Source organism: Manacus vitellinus, unplaced genomic scaffold (assembly GCF_001715985.3).
Source record: "Manacus vitellinus isolate BGI_N305 unplaced genomic scaffold, ASM171598v3 scaffold_95_pilon, whole genome shotgun sequence".
NCBI lineage: Eukaryota > Metazoa > Chordata > Aves > Passeriformes > Pipridae > Manacus > Manacus vitellinus.
In genome coordinates, this window is record NW_021940896.1 from 824846 (window position 1) to 834418 (window position 9573).

At 44.8% G+C, this 9573-nt stretch overlaps 1 long non-coding RNA gene across 1 annotated transcript in view; it reads left to right on the forward strand.

Moving 5' to 3' along the window:
• The window catches only part of LOC108642052, a 32166-nt gene that overhangs the window by 11891 nt on the left and 10702 nt on the right, over positions 1–9573 (forward strand). The window lies entirely within an intron of this gene.

Consider the following 9573-nt stretch of genomic DNA (forward strand, 5'->3'; position numbering starts at 1 on the left):
GGAAACTCTGCTGGGCTGGAGAGGAGCAGCGATGCTGAAGCTGTGGATGGGTCGTGCCCAGGGAGGGCAGGAGCAGGTGGGTGATCCAGGTCCGTCCCCTCCATCCCTGCTCCCAGGGAGATGGCAGGATGCCAGCGGCAGCGTAGTTAGGGGCTTGGAATGCTGTGCCCTTGGCGTTTGTGGTACAGAGCGTTTATGTACAAAAAAAGTTCTGTCTCACGTGCTTTTCCAGCACAGCTGATGCCAAAACTATCCCTGACTCTGATAAGGGCAGCACCAGGTTTGTTATTTAAGAGCTTAACAAGCTGAGAGGTGGGACCGTCACCCTGCTGGAGAGGGGAGTTTGCACCCCACCTCCCTGCTGAAAAACAAACCCTCTTGCTTTCGGTATCGACTTTAAATTAGTTTGTACGCCACGAATTAATCAATTACAGCCGCTGTATTTTGGAGATGAAATTCAGGACGAGCAGGGCAATTTGTATTTGTCACACCTAAAGGACTCCGTTGTGCCGAACCACGAGGGATTTGAAAACAACTGGTTTTAATGCTCTCCAGCTCCTCTTTGCAGAGCCTGATGCAGGAGCAAATTGACTTGCTGTGCCTCTTAGTTCTGCAAAGGAACAAACCAAAATACTCCCCTCCACTTTTTTTGTATCCAAATCACTCAGTGCATTTCAGTGTACAAGCTATTAGTTGTTTTTTTTTTTTGAATTTGGATCAAATCAGGCGTTTTTCCCCCAGCAAATAGTTCTCTAGTGTGCTTTATACGTTTGATTCAAAGGCCTGTGTATTATTTGATGTTCTTAGGAGATAAACAATAAACTTTTGAATATGTTTTTTCCATTTGAATACAAGCCTAGGGATGCTTCACCCTGCATCCTAAAGCCTGATTTCCCCTGGGACTCATTATCATGCAGCTCACATGTTCAGTCACCTACACTGTTGAACTTACTATCAAATAACCTTCGAAATGTTACTAGTTATTACGTGTCAGAGGGCAGATTTATGATAAACTAACTTTGAAACAAAATAATGAATTCTCAGCGCTCTGTTTCCAGCAGCATTTCTGGTAATTTTGCTGGATTTAAATCTTAAACCAGTAAGTTGCCTTTTTCTCTTATTCTGTCATATAAAACAGCTCCCTCCCCTCATGAAATTTCTGCCTCTTTAAATATGGTTTACAGTGATTTCAGCACTGCCTATAAAGAATAAAAATGAGAACATTTGTCTGGGAGCTCCCTAACTGCCCACTGGAGTTCATTTGTGATTAAACTTTCAGAGCTTTCTAACTTGGTGAAAGTTAAATTAACTTAACCCTTAGCACAGTCCCCCTGTGTCCAAAATCCAGCTGGGCAATAGATGTTTGCAGACAGGAACGTTTGCTCCTTGTGCCTTTTACTGCCAGTATTTTAAGGGTTTTGAGTGATGTTCTTGCATTAGAGTGACAAAAATCAACAGAAATGTGGTTTAGGGCAGAGCAGAGGGGTTTTCCAAGAGGATATCCTGAATTTCAGCCCCCAAAGTCCATATTTAGGGATCCAAATAATTGGTCAGTTTTCAGGAAGGCTGAACATGACTTGGGGGGTTCTGTAGGCACTTGGCCTCTTTTAAATGCCAGCCAGTGCCACCAGAACTGGTAATGAGATTGTCTCTGAGGGATGAAATTCAGGTAGATAAATGCTAAACACTCATTTTGGAGGTGATTAGAGTAGAAAACATCTACAGATGAAATTTCAAAGCACACTATGTCAAAACTGAAGTCTGGCTAATTTGGAGAAAAATCAGTGTAGCTGCTCTGGGATCAATGGAGTTTTTTTGGTTGTATCTCAGATGAGGATCGGGCAGATTAATGTCTGTAGGATTTTCATCTCCTACCAGACAAAGTCTGGGCTTTGAGATATTGCTGATCTGTGTGGAAAGTGCTTGACCCGGGGTAGGTCTGTGAAGCTGGGGATAGAACCACCATCTTCAGGGCTCTCTCTCATCTCCTGTGCTCCCCTCACCGTGATTATGGTTCTACAAGGGCGTTTCGGGCAAAAGTTCCATATCAGGCTACCTATTAATATTTATGCAGCAATTCGGGAGGTAATGCATTGTTAAAATACAAGTTGGAAATGTACCAAATTTAATCACTTTTAGCACCAGAAATTATCTGTTTCTACATCAGATAGAAGGGGAGGGGGGGCTATCATTACGATATTCTATTTTTTTTAACCAAGTTATTTGCCAGTTCTAACACGCCTTGAATTAAAGGGTAATAAATGATCTTGTGTAGTTGAACTTTTTCAAGGGAATGCAAGGTGTCTATGTGAAATTCAATAGGAAGAGTTAAAAAATATTTAGAGCAAATACATACTGAGTCAGTAGGTCCTTGGACCAGTGGTGCCATGTCAGTCAGTCCCTGTCTTCCTGTGTAGGATGCTGCTGTACATGGAGACCAGTGGGATTTGCCCTTTGCTTCCATGCAATTCCTGCTGCCTAAATGTAGAAAGAATATTTTTATCACTGATATCACTTCATTTTTGCAGCTGTCTGCTCACATCAGGTTAGTAATATAAACTCTGTCAAAGAGCAATCTCTCCCTTCCACAGGCTGCAAAATCCACAATTATTATTTAGAGTTAACCTCCTAGGAAAGTGTTCCTTATTTAAACTGTTCAAGCCCAAAAAGAATTGTTAGTTATTGTTATCTGAGGACCTCCTACAGCCTTCCCTTGGTCAAATAAGGCTCCTTTTGTTTTCAATGGGAGTTTTTTTTTTTCCCCAAGACCAAGCTCTGAGCTTTCGCACGAGTAAGATAAATCCAGTGAAAGTAAAACATTAATTAAAATGTATTAAAAAAAAATAAAAAAAAAGAAGAGAAAATGTTGTAGAAGAGCTTGGTGCTCAAATAGAACACTTTTTTTTTTCAGGTCACTTGGCTTTCTGATGTCATTTCTGGCAGATTCGTTAGCCCGGCTCCATCACGTTCTGCTCCGAGCGATAACGTGATGGGAGATGATCAAAGTGAGAATGCTAAAGGCTCAGGACATTTAAAAAACTGTTCTATTCTGGAAATCCTTCTCAAACTATAAACAGATTACATTAAAAAAATCTGTGTTACCCAACATGGTTGCTCATCATCCTTTTTTAGGCGGAACTATTGAGAAGTTTTTGGGGTAAACAGCCTTGAAGTCTTTCTGACGGCAGGTTGAAAATTCCTCCGGAATTTTAGGCAAGCCAAGCCTCTCTGAAATGGAATGTAACCCATTTCTGCTGTTAGGTGTCTTGTTTTAATCTTTCTACTTGAAAGTGGTAAAGCATATGGGTCAGATCACCCACTCCTGCTAATGGACACAATTCCATGGACTGGGGTGTCCAATTATGCCAGCTAAAGATCTGACTGTTGCTGGGTTTTATTTCCTTATTTTTCTTGTCTTCCCGATCTTTGACCCTTTATCAAAGGAATGCCGTCTATAATATGATAATAATATGAAATTCTGAGCTCTCTTTCTAACAATATATCCCAAAGAATTGTCAAGATGCTCACCTTTATGGGAAAAGCAGCTGATGAGCAGTTTCAGCCTCGTGATTGTCTTTTCTTGGCACAGGGAGGAACTTTGGTGCCTCTCCCTGGCCTTGCTGTGGGATATTAACCCTCTCAACATTTCCCTGAAACAATTTCTCTGTGGGATGAGTGAGTAAACAAACTCACTGGCAAGTCGACAGAATGACAGGAGGCCATTTTTCCTAATTTTAGTACATTTTGGTGCTCAGGAAAGTGAGAAATTTTTGAGTTTTGAAGGGCTACATCCCCTGGTGCTCTCGATCAGTGTGAGGATGGGGCTGGAGCTGGAGGCAGGAATATCCAGGCAGTGTGACCCCTCAGGGATGTAATGGAGCTACCCAGGGGTATAAGGAGGATTTAGATCTCCAAGTAGGACTTGACTTTGTATTTTGATTTATGGGCTGAATACAAATGTGTGTTTTAAGGAGCCATTAGAGTTTGTGATTTGAAATATGCAGAGAGCAGGTTTGTGTAGGAAAGGTGCTGGGGGCTCCTTGCACAGGCACACTTCTTTTTAGAGAAAATGGCAGAGAATTGTCTGTAGCAAGAAAACCCTTTGCCTCAGATGCTTTACACCAAATCAGTGATGGAGTGGTCAGGAGCAGGATGATCCATCACTCCCTGTGGTGCTGGCTGAGAAAGTAGGAAAAGAAAAAGAAATAGGGAATACCTGTGCTGTGATTCACTAAAACATTGAGTCCAGATGTATTTTTAATTTAAATTAATGTTTGTGCTGTTGATAAGGCCACAAAAATGCTTGAGAATTGCTGGGGCTTGTAGGTGCAAATAAAGAAAGCCATAGCAGGACAGAGTGGACTTGGCCAGAGCATGGCTAGAAACTGGGATGTACTAAATGTTGTAAGAGAAATACCAGGACAATCAATTAAAATCTGTGGTGAGAGGTTTTGGCACCTCCCAGCCTCCCCACCCTGCTGCAGGTTGTAGCTCCTCTCCTTGGGTGGCAGCAGCAGCTGCAGCTGCTGACCCTCATTTGGTGCCCTTTGGCTCTGCCTTTGCTCCAGCTCTTCTCCTTCGAGTAAATGCTGCTCTTGTTTGCCAGAATGGAAATCTGGAGCAGCCCCTCTGCCCTTTCTGGGGGTGATTCTCATCTCCTCCTTCGTGCAGATGGAGCTGGGAGGTGAGGGAGGAAGGCTGCTCCTTCCCAATATCCCCACACCCTGCAAGCCCCAGGTGACTGTGCCAGCCACACCTTCAACCTCTGTGCATGTGAGAGCTGCTGTTGTTCTCTTTTCCCCCCTGTCATCCAACAGCACTTCCCTTCCCAGCTCTAACCCCAGCAGTGCAGGAACCCTGCATGCAGCCCACAATTTCTTTCCTGCACCTCATCACTGGGAGAAAGGGCTGCCTGGCCATGACAAACTGTGGCTGGCTCTGTGATTTGTGTAAGCTCAAATTTTCCACTAATTCACTTCTATAGGCTCGGTGGCAAACACAGCCTGGGGCTGCCATAAACCACTATAAACCACGCTGCTGTGGCCACAGAGGGCAGTGCTGCCAGCTGGGGAATCGCTGGAGCGTGCCAGGGCCTGGGGAAGGAGGGGAATGGAGCTCTTGTCGCAGGAGCCGTGGTGTGGGAGCAGCTCCAGCCCTTCCATGAGGTGGTTCCAGCCCTGACAGTGCCCAGGCAGCACAGCCTGGTCGGTGCAGGGACCCACTGGGCAGGAGCCAGCACCGTGTCCCAGCCACCACCCGGCTCTGGGTGAGTCCTGACTGCCTAAAACCAGCCACTGTTTTGGGCTGCTTGTTGGAAAACATCGTGTCTTGCTCTCCTTGGCTCTTCTGCAGCTGCCACCCACGGCAGGGCTTTGTTTTGTGCCAGGGTGCAAACCCACAGAGTTAATTTTCTGTATAACCCACCGATGGATGATTTCAGAGCATTTTCCTCTAAGAACAGCAAGAGTGGCACAGGGGCTGATTCCCCAAATGATTGCTTGTCTTGTTACAGGGGGCTGTTGACCTGTTCCTTTTATGTTACAAGTCTGCATCTAACTGCTCTCTTAATCCAACCTACTTCCTTCTTTTTAATGAAATTGTCCCTTTAGCCCTTTTCCTGGGCTGGCTTTTCAACACTAACGTTAGAAACAGGCTGCTCAGTTCTTTCCTCTGCTAACATCTTGCCCAGAGCTAACTTGCAGCTTCACTCTGTCAGCTGTAAGATATAGATATACTGTTGTCTTAATTACTCATATTTCTCCTGCTGCTCATAATTCTGCTTGTTCCACCAAAGAGCTCTTCAGAGAGCTTTGCTGCTTCCCTTTCCCTTTCTTTGGGGGTTTAAAGGTTGTCAGATATATAAACGATCCTTGTTGCAGAGCTTTGGTGGTGACAGTGTCCTTTGTGGGGAAGATTTAGGGGGATGGGAGGACTAAATACTGATGCTTTTAGGCTACATCTCTGTGGAAGGAGAGAACACACATAGCACTACCTTGCATAACAGAGCATCAGGGAGGGTGTTTGGCAAATCCCTTCTCTAATGAACAGCGAGGCAGCTGTTTCTTCTGCAGCTTAAAGTGTAGATGCTGATTGTCAGGAGAAGGGTTTTCTTTATCCACCACTGATTATCCGTGGCTGTATCTGGCTGACTGCTATTCCTCTAAAAATACTGTTGAAAAGGGACTGGACACTTAAAAAAAATCACTGCTGTGCCACAGGGAAGCTTTAGTCCTTTGTGGTTTCAGCTCTCTTTTATGATTATATACCACTGTTTCTGTTATCTCTATTAATTAATCTGTCTGCCACAGCAAGAATTGCATGTTGAGTAATGTAGAGCAGCCTGACAACATGATGTCCATGGTTTTTTGGCAAAGGTTTGAACAAGTTTGGTGACCTTTGTAAGCTCTCCAGTGGGTTACACCTTTGGCCAAAGTCCTTCCCTCCTGCTATTTGTGGTCCACTCTCCATTTTAGAAGCCCTCAGGTCTGAGGTAGTTCAGTGGCAGAATATATCTTAGTATTCAGCTGGTTGTCTCAGTTCAGCTGGCTGACAGGTTCAGGACTCAGCACTGTGAGTTTATTGTTAATTGAATAAATTAGGAGCCTGTCAAACTGCTGTGGTTGAGCCTGTTTCCATCAGAAAGCTTGTACTGGTGGAGTGATTGGAGGTGGGACTGGACAGGAGTGGGGCTTAGTCCCCCCACTCCAAGTTTTGTTGTTGTTGTTGCTTTTTGTATATATTTAAAAAATATCTGGTAAAAATGCAGTGCAAGTATATAGGAAGAAACATTTTAACAGCAGAACAGTGAGAGGCGATGACACCAAAAGTAACACACAGGTTTAAACTGATCTAATAGCAGTAGTAGGCAAATAAACAACAGGCTGCAGTTAGTTATGACCAAACTCTTCCAGTATCACAGGTGTAACTAAAGAGTCCGTTAGAGGAAGCAAATGGAACCGGATGAGGGAAACTGGTGAGAGAAATTAGAAATAAAGAGCAATTTGGTTCTTTGTGGAGGAATAGCGTGGGGAAAACAGCTCCTCAAGTCAGTGCTCTGCTCTTGAGGAGCTGAAAGGGATCAGAGGAGCTGTCTCAGATAAGTCAAGTTCCAGACAAGGTCACAGGAGTCAGGACACACGGGAGTGTCTCATTTCAGACCATCGTCTGTAGGAAACTCCGAGTCAGGGAACACCACCGGAATAACACACAGGGCAACATAGCCCCAGGACTGGACAGGGGGGCTGGGGAAGGTGGCCCTGATAAAAATCCAGGTTCCCTGGCATTTGCCACGGAGATTGTGCAGAGCCAACAGAGCTGTGGTCTGTGGTGCTCAGTGTGGGCACCTGCACCTCTCCCGTCTGCAGGGCGAGCTCTGCCTGGGGACAGGCTGCCCCAGCACCTCATTGCCTTTGCAGAAGAACCAGCAGGGTCCACAGGAAGGACTCTGGGGCCACCAGCTGGATCTGGTGCTGCTGCGAGGGCTGGTGGTGGCTGCAGAGTGCAGGTGGTGAGCAGGTATTTGGCTCTGTTTGCTCAAGGTTTCCTCTTGGAATCCCAGCACTGTCTCCTGAGAGCAGCTCTTAGGGCATGGTGGTTGGTTAAATTGGTGGCCATGCAGCTGCTTTGGCACCCAGTCCACTTTGGCAGCTACTCCACAGTGAATAATTTCCTGCCCAGAGCCTCCTCTGCAGGGATGTTGGGCAAATGCATTGACCTTGTGCCTCAGCTCTCCAAATATAAGGATGTTTCCCTATTAGCTCCTCTCCACAAACCCAAGGGCTGTTAAAAGAAGTAGGTCTCGTGACTGTGTGGTACTTGGATGCCATGGTAATGTAATTAGCTGCACAGCAATCTTCTAAAAATGTCCTTGGTGGAGGAGAGGACGGGGTGGGGGCTCCTTTAGAGGAGGGATGTTAAAGGGGAGGAAGTTTCCAGACCTGTGGTTTCACCACAGCTTGGCTGCACAGGCCAAGTCCTTCAAGGCAGGTGTGAACCCAGAGGTCCAGAGCACAAAGTTTGCTGCATTGTCCATGTGAGAGAGAATGCAGCACAAGCCATTAGCTGTGTTAATGGATTATGTAACAGCTTCCCACCCCCAGCAAGCCTTTGGAAATTTTTATTTGGTATCTCGGGCTAAAAACCTTTTTGAGCAGAACTTGAAGTAAACTCCAGAAAAGTATTCCCATTACTTTCCCTTTTTCTCTTTTTTTTTTTTTTTTTCCTCTTCAATGTTATCTATGGATCCAGGAACTTCTGGGCTGCTTAATCCAAAGGAGAGGGACAGGGGGCTCTGCGTGGCACTCGGAGAGCCTCGCTGCAGGAAAGCTGTGCTGCTGATTAGGTTATCTCTGTTCCTCTGCCAAACCCTCAGACTTTGGCAACCTGGGTTGCTTTTTTTTCCCCTTTTATATCCTTTAGGTCTTTTTCCTTCCTCTCTCAGCACGACCTCTGTGGCCATTTTTGCTAAATGTGACCCTTATTAAACATGAGGACTTATATCACCATCCACGAGGCAGATCCTCCCGAGCTGTTGAAGAATCAAAGAATTCCAGAATCCTGGAGTTGTGTGAAGCATTTGGAGTTAAACTTCAGCTCTGCTGAGCTGGAAGTTATTGTAGAGTTGTTTCACCAAATTCCATTCTCAGCTGTACCGTCCAGTGAGGAAGAAATTAGTTTCTGTCATTTATGGTTAAGTCAAAGGCACGTTTATGTAAGTGATTATAAACTGTATTTTTGAGTGAAATGAAGACTAATAATAGTAATAAAAAGTAAGGTTTCATGGTGATATTTTTAAAAAATCAGGTCAGCTATTGCAGTGATGCAATGGAGGGTGAACTGGGATTTGGTGGCGACTCGATGGATTTCTTTATTTAGGTGTTGTTCTCCTTCACTTGAATTTTCTTGCACTTTAAGACAAGGCTCAACCAGCCATATTTTCCATCCTGATCTCAGCTCAAGGTGTTGAGCTGAGATTGGCTTTCTCATGCACGAAAGATTGCTCTTTGTCACCTGAGTCATGGTTTTAAGACACAAAAACTGTTCCTCAGGAAAGCAGCATTTTAACTCCTGCCATCTCTCCTGATCCTTGCGGAGCTAAAAAGAATCCCCCTTCACTGGAGTTGCTCAGAGTTTGCTCTGGGTTGCAGAAGTCTGGAAGGTCACCTTGATCACTGTGCATCAGTGTGGTCCTGACAGTGTGTTCTCCACGAGACAGCCCAGTGCTGGGATTTAATCCAAATCTGTTTAATCATATATAATCCACATAATTCAAATATAGTCACCGAGGATCCAGTTTTAGAGCTGTACTGAGGGAGGGAAATCTTGTGTTGTCACAAGTCCTGCTGACATCAGTGGGGTTTCTTATTGATGCAGGACTTAGTGCTGGCACATGCAATTCCAGCAAAATTTGGGGTTTAGCATATTTGCAATCTGCTGTATTTTTAGGAATATGTTGCTTGGAGGTGAGTAAAGGAACTCTGGGCCACATCTAGCAAAATCCCCGAGTTGTGCCAAGTGGTCATTCCAGGGAAAAGATATACAATAATCTGAAATAATTTGTGATGCAATTAAATA